The 21,022-nt window shown below is 41.6% G+C and overlaps 1 long non-coding RNA gene across 1 annotated transcript; it reads left to right on the top strand.

Annotated features, from left to right (window-relative positions):
- Positions 1 to 497: 497 nt before the first annotated feature.
- Positions 498 to 20,732, top strand: LOC120987081. The gene is made up of 3 exons (XR_005775905.1): positions 498 to 522; positions 1,279 to 1,284; positions 20,606 to 20,732. It is a non-coding gene; the product is annotated as an uncharacterized LOC120987081 (long non-coding RNA).
- Positions 20,733 to 21,022: the final 290 nt, after the last annotated feature.

The following is a 21,022-nucleotide window of genomic DNA, read 5'->3' as shown; positions in this document are numbered from 1 at the left end:
GCTCTGAGATAAGGAGGCTCGCCCCTCCTCAGCACTCCCTCAGTGCACCTGCGCCGATGACGTCTTCTCTTTCGGTGACGTCATTGCTGGTAGAAAGGTAATTAGCATATCATAAAAGTATGTTTTTTGCAAAATCTACTGAACGAAAATTATTAATAACATAAGGTATAGCAATATCGCATGATAGGGATTATAAGTACACAAAAAAAAAATAACTGTTTAGTGGGGTGACAGAAGCCCTTTAACCCATCCAGCCCTATTGTACTATGCATTCTGTATTGAGAATGCTATTATTTTCCCTTATAACCATGTTATAAGGGGAAATAATACAATCTACAGAACACCGATCCCAAGCCCGAATTTCTGTGAAGAAGTTAGGGTTTGGGTACCAAACATGCGCGATTTTTCTCACGTGAGTGCAAAACGGATTACAATGTTTTGCACTCGCGCGGAAAAATCGTGCATGGTCCCGCAACGCACCCGCACCTTTTCCCGCAACGCCCGTGTGAAAGAGGCCTAAGAGTGATTTCTTGAATTTATGTAAAATGACATATTTCAGGGTTGGACAGACTGCTTCTGCAGGTAAAAACATTTGGATGGAACAAAAGTGTTTTTGTGTATTTTTTCTTCTTAACTAGAATGCTTCTTTTGTTACTTTATATTATTTTTGCCTTATTGACATCTTGCATTTTGCATAATAAATAATAAATGGATGCCTTAATGACCAGTCTAGTTTAGAGATAATATGAGTAGGGTAGCTCTCAAATAAAAAGGGATAATTCGTTGACTAGTCACATTCACACAAGATATGAGATGAATAGCTCAACATAGAAGACACACAAATTATTGGTCCAGTTCATGTATGATGAGAACAAGATAGCTAAATATAGAATAGGACCACTATAAAACTCTCCCAGTTCACTTATGATGTAAGTAGTATAGCTAGACATAGCAAATGAATAGAGATGTCCCGAATAGTTCGCCGGCGAACATAGCTTGTTCGCGTTCGCCGCGGCGGGCGAACATATGCGGTCCGCCCCCTATACATCATCATTGAGTAAACTTTGACCCTATACCTCACAGTCAGCAGACACATTTCAGCCAATCAGCAGCAGACCCTCCCTCCCAGACCCTCCCACCTCCTGGACAGCATCCATTTTAGATTCATTCGGAAGCTGCATTCTAAGTGAGAGGAGGGACAGTGCGGCTGCTGCTGATTCAATAGGGAAAGCGTTAGCTAGGGCAGTGTTCTGTGTCCACAGACTCATCTGCTGTAAGGACAGCGTCCTGACAGCACCTCAAAAAGCCCTTTTCAGGGCTGGTACATCAGTCTGCTTTTTTTTATTTTTTATACATATATACAGAACAGACCAAAAGTTTGGACACACCTTCTCATTCAAAGAGTTTTCTTTATTTTCATAACTATGAAAATTGTAGATTCACACTGAAGGCATCAAAACTATGAATTAACACATGTGGAATTATATACATAACAAACAAGTGTGAAACAACTGAAAATATGTCATATTCTAGGTTCTTCAAAGTAGCTTTTTGCTTTGATTACTGCTTTGCACACTCTTGGCATTCTCTTGATGAGCTTCAAGAGGTAGTCCCCTGAAATGGTTTTCACTTCACAGGTGTGCCCTGTCAGGTTTAATAAGTGGGATTTCTTGCCTTATAAATGGGGTTGGGACCATCAGTTGCGTTGAAGAGAAGTCAGGTGGATACACAGCTGATAGTCCTACTGAATAGACTGTTAGAATTTGTATTATGGCAAGAAAAAAGCAGCTAAGTAAAGAAAAACGAGTGGCCATCATTACTTTAAGAAATGAAGGTCAGTCAGTCAGCCGAAAAATTGGGAAAACTTTGAAAGTAAGGGCTATTTGACCATGAAGGAGAGTGATGGGGTGCTGCGCCAGATGACCTGGCCTCCACAGTCACCGGACCTGAACCCAATCGAGATGGTTTGGGGTGAGCTGGACCGCAGAGTGAAGGCAAAAGGGCCAACAAGTGCTAAGCATCTCTGGGAACTCCTTCAAGACTGTTGGAAGACCATTTCAGGGGACTACCTCTTGAAGCTCATCAAGAGAATGCCAAGAGTGTGCAAAGAAGTAATCAAAGCAAAAGGTGGCTACTTTGAAGAACCTAGAATATGGCATATTTTCAGTTGTTTCACACTTGTTTGTTATGTATATAATTCCACATGTGTTAATTCATAGTTTTGATGCCTTCATAGTCATGAAAATAAAGAAAACTATTTGAATGAGAAGGTGTGTCCAAACTTTTGGTCTGTACTGTATATATATTGCAGTTGCCTGCCCGTGTGTGAGAGGCTGCAGGCTCAGTCACAGACAGTACTGTGTGCACACCATTCATACAGGGTGTGACAGAAAATACCTTGCAGATAAAAAAAAATTATATTTAATCTTTTTCTGTGATATAATCCCATTTACAAGCCCGTGTGTGTCAGGCCCACACAAACTGTATTGTGGCCACTGGCTAGGCCTCCACTCATACCGTTACAGGGTGTCACTCACTCACAAATACCTCACAGATAAAAAAAAATTATATTTAATCTTTTTCTGTGATATAATCACATTTGCAAGCCCGTGTGTGTCAGGCCCACACAGACTGTATTGTGGCCACTGACTAGTGGCTAGGCCTCCACTCATACCGTTACAGGGTGTCACTCACTCACAAATACCTTGCAGATAAAAAAAAATTATATTTAATCTTTTAATCGCAAGCCAGTGTGTGTCAGTCCCACACAGACTGTATTGTGGCCACTGGCTAGGCCTCCACTCATACCGTTACAGGGTGTCACTCACTCAAATACCTTTCAGATAAAAAAAATTATATTTAATATTTTTCTGATATAATCACATTTGCAAGCCCGTGTGTGTCAGGCCCACACAGACTGTATTGTGGCCACTGGCTAGTGGCTAGGCTTCCACTCATACCGTTACAGGGTGTCACTCACTCACAAATACCTCGCAGATAAAAAAAAATTCTCAGTAGTAAGGTTTGGTGGCTCACTCACTAATTACTAATGGAGTAGGTGCACTGCCACTCAGCACTCCCTGTTGCTGATGAAGTGAACAGTATAATAACAAGGTTGGGCGTCACTCAGTATCGGGCATCAAATAGACAAGGACAAAATTGATGTCTGAAAGTTATCTTATATTTGCAACATGTTATATAAAATTGCACATAAAATACATAAAATACTCTAAAACACACATATAACCTCCTGGGGATCGCTCATATAACCTCCTGGGGATCGCTATGCTGGACCGCTATATATGTTGCCAAAGTCCATATTGTATCAATGTCCTTGAAAGTTCATGTAGCGATCAGCAAAGTGGAGAAAAAAAGGAAAATATATAGTTCACAAGAGGTACTTTACCGCTCCTTCAGGCCGCTTGTTATCAGAAGTGCGACTGCTCTGCTTTGAGCTGTAAGGACCTGTGAGTTCAGTCTTTTACATAGGAGGTTCCCCGTTCACTGGATATTGCTTCAGAGTGTAGTCCGTAGCTTTGACCTTCCAGGACCTTCCTGTGGCGTCCCACGTGGTTTCACTGAATAGGTCAGGTGACTTACAATTTCCAGGCGGGGTTTTCGAACTTGTACAGCGTCCGACCGTAATTCTAAAGATCTTCCTTATATTGTCCCACACTGTCTCTTAGCCATACGCGTTTCGGGGTCGGTCGCCCCTTCCTCAGTGGTACAGACAGTGGGGAGAAGATGGAATATAAAGAGGGATACATATTGGGCACATTAGATGTCAACTCTCTATATACGGTAATCGACCATGAACAGGGCTTAGAGTCATTGCAACAACAATTGACCCAGAGTAAGACTATGAACGAAGAACAAATACACTACATAATAGAAGGAGTCAGGTATATACTGACACATAATTATTTTTCCTTCAATGGCGATTTTTATGTTCAGTGTAAGGGCACCGCCATGGGCACCAGGTTCGCCCCCAGCTATGCCAATCTGTTTATGGCAGAGTGGGAGTCCACTGTCATTGGACCTAGGCTGGGGGCGGACCTGTTGCTGTGGCGTCGCTATATAGACGACATCGTGTTCATATGGCAGAACACGATGGCGTCCCTTACTACTTTCCTGGAGGAAATAAATACAAACAACTTGAATTTGAAATTTACTTCCACCGTTGATATGGAGAACATACAATTTTTGGATCTCGATATCAAAGTTGATGGAAATAAATTAATATGTAGCACACACCATAAACTGGTGAGCAAAAATAGTTATATACTATATACAAGTTGTCATTTACCGAGGTGGCTCATCAATGTCCCTAAGGGTCAATTTAGGAGACTAAAACGTAATTGCACTAAGGACCAACAATTTGCAATAGAGGCAGAAACCCTGAAACATCAATTCATGGACAGACAATACCCGATTTACCATCTGGAAAAATCATTGGAAGAAGTCAAGAGAATGGATAGAGAGGATTTCTTCGTCCCCAGGCAAAAACAAACAAATGATGAAACAATAAGATTGATCTTACCATTCCATGCCCAATACAAAAATATGGAGAAAATTATTGGGAAATATTGGCATCACTTACTGGGTGACAAGATAATTGGGCCCATACTTACCAACACGCCCCAAATTACCTATACTAGGGCTTCAAACTTGGGATTGAAGGTAGCGCCATCTGTTAAAAATAAAGAACGTGGCATACAAAAACAAAACTGGTTATCCTTTAAGGGATTCTATAGGTGTGGACGTTGCTCCAATTGCAAAATTACCACATTTCCCAAAAAGACTTTTAAAGCTATCTCAACACAAAACTCCTTTTCCTTGGAGATTAAAGAGGGCCTAACATGCGACTCAACAAACGTGATTTATCTGATAGAGTGCCCATGCCATAAACAATATATAGGACGAACAAAACGCACTTTAAAGAAAAGGATATCAGAACACGTAAATAATATAAAAAAGGGGTACGAATTACACTCATTATCCAAACATTATAGGGATTACCACAATAGCGACCCATCTAGTTTAATGTATATGGCCATAGAGAAAGTTGAATGTCCATGGAGAGGAGGGAATCATATCCTCCGAATGTCTAGGAATGAATCAAAGAGGATCTTTGAATTTGATTCCCTCATCCCAAAGGGGCTGAATGCAGATATGGAACTCTTTGGATTCCTATAGGGGGACGTTGGTCTGCCATGAATGAGACATCTGGTGTCAGGCTGTGTTATCAGCACCCAGATCTCCCCTTCCTGGCATGCCCGCGTCCTCATACACATCACTACTGTATTGAGAACCACAGACATAAAGTCCTGAACTACATTATGAATTTTGGACATCATAAACATGAAAAAGAATATGGGAATGAACTTTAGTCATCATTTTTTATCCAAATTTGTAATTTTTAGAAAAAAACGCATCAAAAACGCACCAAAACCGCAGGTGCGTTTTTTGCGTTTTTTGAATATTCGGGTAATTTAAACCACAACCATGTGTTTTTTAACAAAATTATTATAGTATTCATACTTTTTATGCATTTTTAATTAATTATAGTTCTTATATCAATCCCTGTATGCACAGACTGAATAGGTTTGAAAATGTTCACAAAATGAGATATATCGATGAAATCCTGGATGACCACAATATCAGCAACCTGTTGTATTTTAAATGAATCACATTGAAAGCGCATCTAAACTACAACTATGTTTATGTGCATTTTCTGAAAGTATATCTATATTTTTATTCTTATTTTTATCCTTATTTTTATCCGTATATATATTTATTAAATTCAATTTTAATTGTGTTATGTGATAATAATGTAGTCTTATATATTGGAGATCTGAAACCGCAATAGTATTCATACACGAATGAGAAAAAAGAATCGCTATGAAACGAAAATCCACATCCCGGTCTTCCAGTCCCCCACTGTCCCAGCATGCATCTTACTAATGACCAATTAAAGATGATATAAAAAGGACACCCAAACCCCACTGTCTGTACCACTGAGGAAGGGGCGACCGACCCCGAAACGCGTATGGCTAAGAGACAGTGTGGGACAATATAAGGAAGATCTTTAGAATTACGGTCGGACGCTGTACAAGTTCGAAAACCCCGCCTGGAAATTGTAAGTCACCTGACCTATTCAGTGAAACCACGTGGGACGCCACAGGAAGGTCCTGGAAGGTCAAAGCTACGGACTACACTCTGAAGCAATATCCAGTGAACGGGGAACCTCCTATGTAAAAGACTGAACTCACAGGTCCTTACAGCTCAAAGCAGAGCAGTCGCACTTCTGATAACAAGCGGCCTGAAGGAGCGGTAAAGTACCTCTTGTGAACTATATATTTTCCTTTTTTTCTCCACTTTGCTGATCGCTACATGAACTTTCAAGGACATTGATACAATATGGACTTTGGCAACATATATAGCGTCCAGCATAGCGATCCCCGGAGGTTATATAGCGATCCCCAGGAGGTTATATGTGTGTTTTAGAGTATTTTATGTAGTTTATGTGCAATTTTAATATACATGTTGCAAATATAAGATAACTTTCAGACATCAATATTGTCCTTGTCTATTTGATGCCCGATACTGAGTGACGCCCACCTTGTTAAAAAAAAATTCTATTTAATCTTTTTCTGTGATATAATCACAGTTGCAAGCCAGTGTGTGTCAGGCCCACACAGACTGTATTGTGGCCACTGGCTAGTGGCTAGGCTCCACTCAACCGTTACAGGGTGTCACTCACTCAAATACCTTTCAGATAAAAAAATTCTATTTAAATATTTTTCTGTGATATAATCACATTTTTGCAAGCCCGTGTGTGTCAGGGCCCACACAGACTGTATTGTGGCCACTGGCTATGGATAGCCTCCCCTCATAACCGTTACAGGGTGTCACTTCACTCGCAAATACTCACAGATAAAAAAAAAATCTATTTAATCTTTTTCTGTGATATAATCACATTTGCAAGCCCTGTGTGTCAGGCCCACACAGACTGTATTGTGTCCAGTGGCGAGGCCTCCACTCATACCGTTACAGAGTGTCACTCACTCACAAATACCTCGCAGATAAAAAAAATTCTCTTTAAACTGATGAGAAGAGAGTACACAGAAATACCACTCATAATCGGGTGTGACAATAAATTGCACGGCGCAGACGCAGTGACCATGGCGTGGATTCAACAAAGGGGAGGGAGCCAGCGTTTTTTTAACCATCTCCCTGTTCGAAAAATCTATTTAATAAATGGACCCCAGATTGGGGATGTAACAGGGATAAAAACTGATGAGAAGAGAGAACTACAGAAATAGTGTGACAGTAGGTGTGACAGAAGGGTGGACAATAGGTGTGAGCAGTAAATTGCACGGTGCAGACGCAGTGACCGTGGATTCAAACAAAGGGGAGGGAGCCAGCATTTTTTTAAACCATCTCCCCGTTCGAAAAAATCAATTCAATTCACCTTTCTGGGGACCCTTGTGTTGTACGTGGCTGGGTGGAGGAAGAAACCTTCAATGACATCAACGGGACATGGCTAGCTTGGTATCCAACCTTGTGCAAATGGGGAGTTTGCGGTTGGGCAAATGGACTGTATGCCGTTGTTTGCGGTGCATTAAAAAGGGGAGTTTGGTCTGTGAATGTCTGTGAAGCGGGCGTAACCCATACACTACCTGATCGATACAACATCTATACCTGATCGTATACACACACTGATGTTTTAAACCACGTTGTTCAAAAAAAATTTGGATTGTTAGGTGATTTATGCCCTTTATGGATTAAATCCCGACTCTGCGTCAACTACGTAATTTTCCATGGGAGTTTTGCCATGGATCCCCCTCCGGCATGCCACAGTCCAGGTGTTAGTCCCCTTGAAACAACTTTTCCATCACTATTGTGGCCAGAAAGAGTCCCTGTGGGTTTTAAAATTCGCCTGCCTATTGAAGTCTATGGCGGTTCGCCCGATTCGCCCGTTCGCGAACATTTGCGGAAATTCGCGTTCGCGAACGGAAAATTTTATGTTCCCGACATCTCTACAAATGAATACTCTAATAACCGGTCCAGTTCACATTTGATATGAATAGGACAGCAAAATGTAGCAAAAAGAGATACTAATGAACTGTCTGGTTCAGATACATTCAAGCTTTCCATCACATTATACACTGCTTGTTTCCAGGAGTTACGACCACTCTGCAATCCAGCAGTGGTGGGCGCAGTTGCAAACTACAGGAAAAAGATGCAGGTATCAAGCCAGCAAAGGAGATAATATGGACAATCACAATACATTACAAAAGTACCTTGTTTTTCATATAAATGCCATTTGCTGAAGTGAGACAACCCCTTTAATACTTTTTTACTTTATACTATTAAGGAGACAAGCTGGCTCTTGTGGGAGTGGACCACCACCTCTCCAACTGGATCCTAGACTACCTGACAAACTGACCTCTCAGGGTACAGTTCTTGCTCATTTCCTCTTCACACTGTACACTGCGACTTCAGGTAGAACTCATCTAGCTGCTACTTACAGAAGTTCTCTGAATGACATGGAGTACAGAAAAACTACCCGGGAATTTGTGGAGTGGTGCCAGCATAAACCACCTTAGGATCAATGCCAGGAAGACTAAGGAGATGGTGTGGACTTCCGCAAGCACAGACATGCTCCTAAACCAGTGGACATCCAGGGATGGACATTGAGGTATTCATCACTTATAAGTACCCTGGGTGTACTCCTCAATAATAAGCTGGACTGGGCCGATAACATGGACGCACTAACAGAAAGGGTCAAAGTAGGCATCACCTGCTTATGGAGGCTGAGAGCTTTTGGACTGCAGAGGGCACTTCTCAGGACTTTTTTTAAACTCTGTGGTGGCATCAGCCATCTTCTTCAGAGTGGCCTCCTGGGTAGCAACATCTCAACCAGGGAGAGGAAGATACTTGACAAACTGATTTGAAGGGCCAGCTCCATCCTGAAGAGCCCCTAAAGCCAGTGCAGGTGTATAGTGAGAGAAGGATACTATCCAAGCTGATCTCCATGCTGGAGAATAACTCCCTACTAGAGTTGAGCGGAAACCTGGAAGTTCGGCAGGTTCGGCCGACTTGAAAAAAAAAGTTTGGGTTCGGGACCCGAACTTGACCCCGAATCCAAACCTCATTGAAGTCAATGGGGACCCGAACTTTTGGCCACTAAAATGGCTCTAAAATTGCCCTGGAAAGAGCTAGAGGGCTGCAAAAGGAAGCAAAATGTGCTTAAGAGCATGGGAAATGCTCTGCAAAACAAATGTGGATAGGGAATGAATTAAAAAAACATAAAAGACCTTAAAAAAAATTCAAATTAGGAATGATGTTGGAGGAAGAGGTTGAGGAGGCGCGGTGAATGAGTGGATATGGCCATGTAGGCTGACGTTGGCGGTCTAGGTGGAAGTGGCGGCGAAGGAGGAATAGGTAGCCAACACAGATGTGTGTTATTTAGCATTTTTACATAGGGGTATCCCCCAAAATATTGGGACATATAAAAATTAAAAAAAGGAATAGTGCACTTGAGTACAGGATGGATGGTTGAGGCTGTTAGAACTGTCTATTCTGCACAAGGTACCGACAAGTCTTGTAGGATCCAGGCCTGGTTCATTTTAATGAACGTGAGCTTGTCCACGTTGGCTTGTGGACAGGCCGGCTGCGTCTGTCTGTAATGACGCCTCCTGCCGTGCTAAATACACGTTCAGGGAGTACACTGGCTGCAGGGCAGGCCAGCACCTCCAAGGCATACAGGGCAAGCTCTGGCCATGTGGACAATTTGGAGGTCCAGAAGTTGAATGGGGCAGAACCATCAGTCAGTACGTGTAGGCGTGGCACAGTACTGTTTCCCCCCATGTTGTTCAAATGCTGCCTCCTGCTAACACGCTCCAAATCAGGCAGTTGGGGCTGGTTGTTGAGGCGAGGTACAAAGCTTTTCACATGGTCGGCCATGCTAACCCTGCCTTCTGAGGTGCTGGCGCTGACACAGCTGCATAGGCGACCTCTTCCTCCTCCCCTGCCTTTGCCTTGTGCTTCCACTTGTCCCCGGCGTCAGTCGGGAATGCTCTCAGGAGCACGTCTACCAGCGTGCGCCTGTTAGTCACGCATCTTCCGATCACGCTCCAGTGAGGGAATTAAAGGACGGCACATTGTCTTGTAACGGGATCCAGCATGGGTGGGCCACCCAGTAGTCAGCACACGTTAAAATGTTGGGGCAACTCTGCTGTCGTTGTACAGGCACTGCAGCATGTAGTCGCTAATGTGTGCCAGGCTGCCCAGAGGTAAGGACAAGCTGTCCTCTGTGGGAGACGTATCGTCTGCGTCCTCCGTATCCCCCCAGCCACGCACCAGTGATGGGCCCGAGCTGCGTTGGATGCCACGCCGCTGTGAACATGCTTCATCCCCATCCTTCTCCTCCACCTCCAGTAGTGGGCCCTGGCTGGCCAAATTTGTACCTGGCCTTTGTACCTTTTCAAGGACTATTTTAGAGCCATTTTAATTTAAAAAAAGGGGCCTAAATCTCTCAAAATCCTCTGTTGTATTGCTGGGTGACATAAACCCCCTTTTGCCGTAAATGAACCCCTGCTGTGCCTGGGTGACAGGGGTCTAAATCCCTCAAAATCCTCTGTTGTATTGCTGGGTGACAAGAACCCCCTTTTGCCGTGAATGAACCCCTGCTGTGCCTGGGTGACAGGGGCCTAAATCCCTCAAAATCGTCTGTTCTATTGCTAGGTGACATGAACCCCCTTTTGCCGTGAATGAACCCCTGCTGTGCCTGGGTGACAGGGGCCTAAATCTCTCAAAATCCTCTGTTGTTTTGCTGGGTGACAAGAACCCCCTTTTGCCGTGAATAAACCCCTGCTGTGCCTGGGTGACAGGAGCCTAAATCTCTCAAAATCCTCTGTTCTATTGCTGGGTGACATGAAGCACCTTTTGCCCTGAATGAACCCCTGCTCTGCATTGCTGACAGGGAACTAAATTTAGTGAAAACATCTGCTACTGATTGGAAGATGCGCGACTACAAGCGCACGCTGATGATAGCATTCCCACCTGACAGCGGGGGCACAGTGGAAGCACAAGGCGAAGGCAGAGGAGGAGGAAGAGGTCGCCAATGCAGCTGGGGCACCGCCAGCACCTGAGAAGGCAGGGTTAGCATGGCCAAAATGTGGAAAAGCTTTGTCAGCCTTGGAGGTGCTGACCTGCCCTGCAGCCAGTGTATAGTGTGAACGTGTGTTTAGCACGACAGAGAGCATTATCACAGGCCGCAGCCAATATGGACAAGCTTACGTTTATTAAAATGAACCAGGCATGGATCCCACAAGACTTGTCCGTACCTTGTGCAGAATAGACATTTATACCAGCCTCAACCATCCATTCTTGTACTCAAGTGCACTTATTCTTAGTTTTATTTTGTCCCAATTTTTGGGGGATACCCCAATTAAAAAAAAAAAATAACACAAATCAGTGTTGGCTACCTATTCCTCCTTTACCGCCGCTTCCACCTACACCGCCACGTCAACCTACACCACCACATCCACCGCCTCCTCAACCTCCTACTCCTAGATCCAGATTGTCATTTTTAATTTTTCAGTATTTTATGTTATTTTAAGTCATTTCCCTATCCACATTTGTTTGCAGAACAGTTGTCATGCTCTTAAGCACATTTTGATGCCATTTTAGTGCCCAAAAGTTCGGGTCCCCATTGACTTCAATGGGGTTCGGGGTCAAGTTCGAGTCAAGTTCGGGTCCCGAACTCGAACTTTTTTTTCAAGTTTGGCCGAACCTGCCGAACCCGAACATCCAGGTGTCCGCTCAACTCTACTCTATATGACAGCGGTATTTGTGGCCTAAATTTCACAGTAACTTATGCACCTCTAATCCCAGATGTGCACTATATCAGAGGGTTTTTTAACCCCAGTAAGCAAAAGCCATATTTGTGGCCTAAAATGAACAGTCCCTTATGCACGTCTAATCCTAGATGTGCACTATATGAAACAGATGGTTTTTTTTTAACCCCAGTAAGCAAAAAGCTGTATTTCTGGCCTAAATGTGACACTCACTTATGCACCTCTAATCCTAGATGTGCACTATATGAAACAGATGTTTTTTTTCACCCCAGTAAGCAAAAAAGCTGTATTTCTGGCCTAAATGTGACACTCACTTATGCATGTCTAATCCTAGATGTGCACTATATGTTTTTTTTTCACCCCAGTTTGTAAAAAGCTGTATTTCTGGCCTAAATGTGACACTCACTTATGCACGTCTAATCCTAGATGTGCACTATATGAAACAGATTTATTTTTTCACCCCAGTAAGCAAAAAGCTGTATTTCTGGCCTAAATGTGACACTCACTTATGCATGTCTAATCCTAGATGTGCACTATATGAAACAGATGGTTTTTTTTCACCCCAGTAAACAAAAAGCTGTATTTCTGGCCTAAATGTGACACTCACTTATGCACGTCTAATCCTAGATGTGCACTATATGAAACAGATGTGGTTTTTTTTCACCCCAGTAAGCAAAAAGCTGTATTTCTGGCCTAAATGTGACACTCACTTATGCACGTCTAATCGTAGATGTGCACTATATGAAACAGATGTGTTTTTTTTCACCCCAGTAAGCAAAAAGCTGTATTTCTGGCCTAAATGTGACACTCACTTATGCACGTCTATTCCTAGATGTGCACTATATGAAACAGATGGGTTTTTTTCACCCCAGTAAGCAAAAAGCTGTATTTCTGGCCTAAATGTGACACTCACTTATGCACGTCTAATCCTAGATGTGCACTATATGAAACAGATGGGGTTTTTTTTCACCCCAGTAAGCAATAAGCTGTATTTCTGGCCTAAATGTGACACTCACTTATGCACGTCTAATCCTAGATGTGCACTATATGAAACAGATGTTTTTTTTTCACCCCAGTAAGCAAAAAGCTGTATTTCTGGCCTAAAAGTGACACTCACTTATGCACGTCTAATTCTAGATGTGCACTATATGAAACAGATGGTTTTTTTTCACCCCAGTAAGCAAAAAGCTGTATTTCTGACCTAAATGTGACACTCACTTTTGCACTTCTAATCCTGGATGTGCACTATATGAAAAAAAGTTTTTTTTTAACCCCAGTAAGCAAAAAGCTGTATTTCTGGACTTGGAGACATGCAGATATCCTGTGCTGGTGCACTATCGTTGCATAAAATGGCTGCCGATTATGTATTGATATTGACTAACTGAAGGAAAAAAAAGTTCGTTTTCAGTAGTAGTTGGCTCAGGGCAGGCTTAAAACAATTGTGCACTGCACCCACAAAACACATTTGCTGTAGATCGCTGAGTAAAGAAGCAGTGCTTCATAAGATTTCTCCCTGATCTCTCCCTCATAGCAGCTGCAGCCTATCCCTACACTAATCCGAGCAGAGTGACGGGTGGCGTTACGTGACTCCAGCTTAAATAGAGGCTGGGTCACATGCTGCAGTTGGCCAATCACACCCATGCCAATAGTAGGCATGGCTGTGATGGCCTTTTGGGGCAAGTAGTATGACAGTCGTTGATTGGCTGCTGTGCAGCCTTTCAAAAAGCACCAAGAAAGCGCCGAACACCGAACCCGAACTTTTACGTAAATGTTCGGGTTCGGGTCCGGGTGCCGAAAAACCTAAAGTTCGGTACGAACCCGATCTTTACAGTTCGGGTTCGCTCAACTCTACTCCCTACCCATGCATGAGACAGTGATAGCACTGGACTGTACCATCAGTGACCGACTGCTTCACACCCAAGTTTGAGAATGAGTGCTATCGAAAGTCATTCCTCCCTGCTGCTGTTAGACTGCACTAATCCCCTACAGGTTCCTGTGGATATCATTCCATCCAGAGACTAAATTCTATGAGCTGTGATATCTATATCCCTTTTTTTTTTTACCTGTAATCTACTGTCACTGTATTGCCTTTATCTTGGAGTTTTTGTATTCTCTCTGCTGCTATAACACTGTGAATTTCCCCATGATGGGACTATTAAATGATTATCTTATAGCCATTTAATCCATTATTTTTTACAATTGTTTTTACATAATAGAACAAAGTCGAGAGTTAAACCAATCATTCACACTGTTTCATTGTACCCAAGAAACAGTAAATAACTGGACAGTGATGGTCATTATCATATATGTGTGAAGATGGACTCGCCAATAACCCTTTTGTGAATGTTTGCAGGTAAAAATGAAACATTTACACTTTGGTTTTGGAAGTTGTAAAATGTGTTTTGCCGTTGAGTTTTGTAAAATGTTCATTGGAGTAGTCAACAAAATCTAACATTCAGATGAGGAAGCAAGGCATTTCATAAAACAATTCATCAGAGTAGCACTCAGTTCCAGATTATAAATTTCATCTCCATATCAAGTAAATAATATGCTGAATTAGAAACATCAGGTTTCCACATTAGTCCCATTATTATAAATTAAGAAACATCTGATTTGTTCATAGCATTAGCCATAATGGGAAGATATCCAAAAGAAGTATGTAAAATAACATTTCCAACAATTTGCGACAGCTTAAAAATCTCCACTGTAACAGTTCCTTTCTATTCTGTCATGTGGTGTAAGTGATTTTCCCAAAGCATGAATATTCCTCCTTCACCTTTCTACAAATCAGTTCTTATCTCAACATATTCCCTCTGAGCCTTTCCATTTATTTCCAATCAGTCTTGTCTATTCCCTCATGTCTACATTACAGTTATGCTACATGACAGCTCATTGAAATATCCAACTTACTGTAAGCAAACTCTCTACGATTGCCTATAGAGTGAATGTCCACATTTGTACATAAATTTTTTAGGTCCAAAAACAGTGCCAAATAATTTCATAACTTGTCTTTACAGATGATGGGAGCTTCTTATTATGCTACAAATGCAACACTTTCTAATACTTTGCTTGGAAGACTTTAGGAACCGCATGGCTCAGCCCTCCTTGACACAGTGCCAACACCATGTTCTTCCCGTTGTCAGTCACCATGGTTCCGATTTTGAGTTGTCGCAGAGAAATCCAGAATTCAATTTCTTGATGAAGGACACCGAGCTGTTTCTCCCCTGTGTGACTCCGTTCACCCAGGCAAACGAGGTGTAGAGCAGTGTGACACTGCCATGCCCTCCACATGTGGTATGCTAGTGGAGCATTGTGAATTGTCCCTGTAGTGGAGGCTGAGGACACAGTGAAGGATGAGGAGGTAGAGGTGGACATTGTCGCAGGACCAATGGCATGAGAACGTGGAGGCGGAAACGGTGCCACCTGGCCAAGTTGCTGGTGTGGCTGGGCAAGAACCACATTAACCGTGTGGACTATAAAGGACATACAGTATATTGTCCTTGACTATACTTGCAGCTACCAATCAATTTTCCACATAAAAATGTCACCAATGAATGGCTAATCGACATAATTCGGTTCATACAGAAGAAAGTCTACAATCGCTCAGCAATTTTCCCATATTCTTTTTCCTATTAATATACCCCAAAAAGGGGTGTAATTTTCTCACTACAACAAACGACTAGTAAGGCCTTTTTCTTTTCCCCCATACATGCCAAAAAAGGGCTTTAGAACATATCCGCAAAACGGCAAATATATATATTTTTTTGCCACTATTACATGCCAAAAATGGCGTTAGAACTTATCACTGCACTGCTGAATGGCAAATACATTTTTCTTTTGCCACTTATAAATGACAAAAAGGGCTTTAGAACATATAACTTCACCGCAAACACATTTTTCTTTTGCCACTATTACACGCCAAAAAAGGGCTTTAGAACATATAACTTCACCGCTGAACGGCAGATAGGCCCTTATTTTTTTCCACTTATACACACCACAGAATGCTTTAGAAAATATACCTGCACCGTTGAACGGCAAATATATTTTTCTTTTGCCACTAATACACGACAAAAAGGGCTTTACAACATATAACTGCACAGCTGAATGGCAAATATATATTTATTTTGCCACTATTACAAGCCAAAAAGTGCTTTAGAACATATAACTGCACCGTTGAATGGCAAATATATTTTACTTTTGCCACTAATACACGGCAAAAAGGGCTTTAGAACTTATAACTGCACCGCTGAATGGCAAATATATTTTTATTTTGCCACTATTACACGCCCAAAGGGGCTTTAGAACATATAACTGCACAGCTGAACGGCAAATATGTCCTTATTTTTTTCCACTTATACACGCCACAGAAGCCTTTAGAACATATAACTGCACCGCTGAACGGCAAATATATTTTACTTTGGCCACTAATACATGACAAAAAGGGCTTTAGAACATATAACTGCACTGCTGAATGACAAATATATTTTACTTTGGCCACTAATAAACGACAAAAAGTGCTTTAGAACATATAACTGCACCGCTTAACGGCAAATATATTTCTCTTTTGCAACTAATACACGACAAAAAGGGCTGTAATTTTCGCACTTCACCACACAACGGCTAATATGCCCTTTTTTCCCCACTAATACAAGCCAAAAAATGCTTTAGAACATATAACTGCCCTGCACAAGGGCAAATAAAACATAGAAATATTTCCTTGTAATAAACCCTGTTAATGGCTGTATAAAACACTTGCACAATAACAAGAGCGGTTTGCTGGAATTACAGAGCTGTATGATGGCAATTTGGATCCCCAGTGTAGCAAGGCATAATAGGATTATTCCTATTACCCAGGCTGTAACCTCACCTACTGAACCCTGTTCAATATAAATGCTGTGTAATGATTCCTCCCTATCATTTCCGTACACCTTGAATAATCTTTCCCTGAACTTGTAAATCCAGTACACTGGAAAATGGCAGAATCCAAGATTGCTGAGGCTATTTATGGAGCTTTGACATCACAGGGCTGGCTGCTGATTGGCTGCATGCATGGCATTATGGGTGATCCCTCCTTCCCAGAGTTCCTTTCTCCATGTCCTAACATGTGCAGCAGCCATTTTAGGAAAAAATCAAATTTTTCATGAAATTCTTCTCGATATAACATAAGGGTATTAAATCAGTACATATAAGACAGATGGAGCATAAACATGCTCCATCATTACTGTTTTCCATGTGTTAAGGGAAATGTTAATAAAGAAAAGAACACAATGCTTTGTAACAAGTGTCTTTATTTTTTTGGATGTTATAACAAATTTGTTCAATAGCAATGCATTTTTTTTAAATAGTTTAGAAGTAGTGATGTCTGCATTCAGATTTTTTTCCTTTTGATTTGAATCTATATGGTGAAACTATTACATATATTATATAATTAGTGTTGGGCGCGAATAGTCGAATATTAATCGTGAATTTTGGCACTTCAAGAATTCGCAAATATTTAGAATATAGTGATATATATTCGTAATTTCGAATATTCTAATATTTTTTTCATCAGTAACCTCCCTTCTTGCTTGTGGGCCAATGAGAAGGCTGCAATGTCTTTGTCTGAGCTTAGCAACATCCCTAGCAACCAATAGGAAAGTTGCCTACCCCTTACTATATAAGAACCTCCCCAGCAGCCCTTGTATGCAGTATTTTGCAGATCTGGGAGACACAGCAGTGTTATTGCTGTGCTCTCTGCTTTCCTGTGTCATTACATTAGATAGTTAGTTAGCTTATATATATAATACAGATAGTTAGTGGGAGATAGTCAGTGTAGGTTAGATAGTGATATAGTTTAGCTGATATGTTCTGCTGTCCATACATACATTCTACATACATAGCGCTGTATGTATGTATGTATGCTACATACATACATACATACAAACATAGTGCTGTGATGTCACAAGTTCACAACAATACTTAGTGCACCAATCACTAATAAGTAGTCAGACTTGTTAAAATGTGAAGTTGCACGTATTGCGCCAAAATATTCGCATCATTAGTGCCGATTACGCAATCGCAAATATATTCGAGCACTCTATCTGCATATAAAGCTATTGTGATGTTCTGTCTTGCCAACCATTTTCTCCAGTCCCAGGAAACTTCTAGCAGCTTGAAAAATTTAACTATAGTGACCCACGCCTATATTTCGCGCATATTACGCAGATATTACATTGATTTTTCTGGATCAAGAAAATAATCGCGAATTCGCAAATATATGACGATTATTCTAATCGCGAATTCGAATATTGTCCCTGCTGCTCATCACTATATATGATATACTTGAAAAATATTTTTGCATCTGCTAGATTGTTTAAAATAAATCTACTGACCCACAGACAATCATAAGAATTGTTTGGCAGTATATGTAACAAATGGAAGGAAAGCTTAGTTTGGTCAACTATAGGGTTTGGTAAACACCAGATCAGAAAGCTTAGTGATCGGTGCATGTATGTTAAAGGGAATTCTGACATCACATTCAATAAAGAGCAGGTGAGTATAGTGGGGGTAGTGTTTAGCTAAGCGAGCTTCAGATCATAGATCCAAAGTCACTTTGGTCAAAACTTTGTTTGAATGCTGTCCAGAGATCAGTTCTCTTAACAAATTCCCAGTACTTTACTGAAGCTGATCCAAAGGTCATCAATGTGCACACAAGTCATTTACAGCAAGGCAGCTTCTACAATGGTTCAGGTTAGTTCCCAAAAGTTGCATAAGGGGTTCTTTTCCTCTATAGCAATCAATCTTCCTCTCTTGTTTCTCCAGGCTGGAGGGATGTACTATCTCTGCTATACTGTATACACTGCGTGCAGAATTATTAGGCAAATGAGTATTTTGACCACATCATCCTCTTTATGCATGTTGTCTTGCTCCAAGCTGTATAGGCTCGAAAGCCTACTACCAATTAAGCATATTAGGTGATGTGCATCTCTGTAATGAGAAGGGGTGTGGTCTAATGACATCAACACCCTATATTAGGTGTGCATAATTATTAGGCAACTTCCTTTCCTTTGGCAAAATGGGTCAAAAGAAGGACTTGACAGGCTCAGAAAAGTCAAAAATAGTGAGATATCTTGCAGAGGGATGCAGCACTCTTAAAATTGCAAAACTTCTGAAGCGTGATCAACGAACAATCAAGCGTTTCATTCAAAATAGTCAACAGGGTCGCAAGAAGCGTGTGGAAAAACCAAGGCGCAAAATAACTGCCCATGAACTGAGAAAAGTCAAGCGTGCAGCTGCCAAGATGCCACTTGCCACCAGTTTGGCCATATTTCAGAGCTGCAACATCACTGGAGTGCCCAAAAGCACAAGGTGTGCAATACTCAGAGACATGGCCAAGGTAAGAAAGGCTGAAAGACGACCACCACTGAACAAGACACACAAGCTGAAACGTCAAGACTGGGCCAAGAGATATCTCAAGACTGATTTTTCTAAGGTTTTATGGACTGATGAAATGAGAGTGAGTCTTGATGGGCCAGATGGATTGGCCCGTGGCTGGATTGGTAAAGGGCAGAGAGCTCCAGTCCGACTCAGACGCCAGCAAGGTGGAGGTGGAGTACTGGTTTGGGCTGGTATCATCAAAGATGAGCTTGTGGGGCCTTTTCGGGTTGAGGATGGAGTCAAGCTCAACTCCCAGTCCTACTGCCAGTTTCTGGAAGACACCTTCTTCAAGCAGTGGTACAGGAAGAAGTCTGCATCCTTCAAGAAAAACATGATTTTCATGCAGGACAATGCTCCATCACACGCGTCCAAGTACTCCACAGCGTGGCTGGCAAGAAAGGGTATAAAAGAAGAAAATCTAATGACATGGCCTCCTTGTTCACCTGATCTGAACCCCATTGAGAACCTGTGGTCCATCATCAAATGTGAGATTTACAAGGAGGGAAAACAGTACACCTCTCTGAACAGTGTCTGGGAGGCTGTGGTTGCTGCTGCACGCAATGTTGATGGTGAACAGATCAAAACACTGACAGAATCCATGGATGGCAGGCTTTTGAGTGTCCTTGCAAAGAAAGGTGGCTATATTGGTCACTGATTTGTTTTTGTTTTGTTTTTGAATGTCGAAATGTATATTTGTGAATGTTGAGATGTTATATTGGTTTCACTGGTAAAAATAAATAATTGAAATGGGTATATATTTGTTTTTTGTTAAGTTGCCTAATAATTATGCACAGTAATAGTCACCTGCACACACAGATATCCCCCTAAAATAGCTAAAACTAAAAACAAACTAAAAACTACTTCCAAAAATATTCAGCTTTGATATTAATGAGTTTTTTGGGTTCATTGAGAACATGGTTGTTGTTCAATAATAAAATTAATCCTCAAAAATACAACTTGCCTAATAATTCTGCACTCCCTGTAGTCATATACTTCGGTTCACAATAGCTTCGGTAATCTCTCTAGGAATACTACAGTATCTCCTGACAGGTGGACTTTTTGCCTTTGGTTATGGTGGGAAGCTGGTAGCTTGGAAACTCCCCACTAAATGCAGAGCAAGCCCAATAAACGACAATTACATTCCTCTGCCAATATCCTCACTCTCTCACTGGGTTGCCTAGATCTTCTTTAATCTTTCCCTTCTAGGGGTTGGTACATGGAACTAACTCTGGAGTCTAGATAACTCTCCAGAATGACTGCTAAGTTGTTGTTTCTACCTCAGAAAACACACCCTGCAGTGACTTCTTTCTTTGGGGGAAAAGACTGGAGACTGCCGTGGGAGGTTTGTTAGAACCTCCTCCTCCCTATTCAACTTTGTGGGAACTCAGGCACAAGCACATTTACATGAAACACAATTACAGTGTCTAGCAGTGTGTTTCAGGATACTGCATTAGCAGGAAAAAAATAAAATAATGAACTCTTACATATATCATATAAAAAAAAAAGAGAAAAACATAGATCGCACATTTATGCATTGATCTATCACTGCTTCTCAGCACAATTGACATTGCTTCTCAGCGTAATAAGTAGTACACAGCCCCCTGATATACGTACTGAACACGAGGCATTGGCATACGTTTTGATCAAAATTCATAAGCCCATCCCCCTTGAAGAGGCAAACTTGGTGTGCTAAGAAGCAGTTATTGATCAAAGCCTGGCATGCTGATGAACGATCCATG

This window comes from Bufo bufo, chromosome 1 (genome assembly GCF_905171765.1).
Source record: "Bufo bufo chromosome 1, aBufBuf1.1, whole genome shotgun sequence".
NCBI lineage: Eukaryota > Metazoa > Chordata > Amphibia > Anura > Bufonidae > Bufo > Bufo bufo.
Note: the sequence above shows the minus strand (reverse complement) of the source record. Positions and strands in the feature narration are given on the sequence as shown.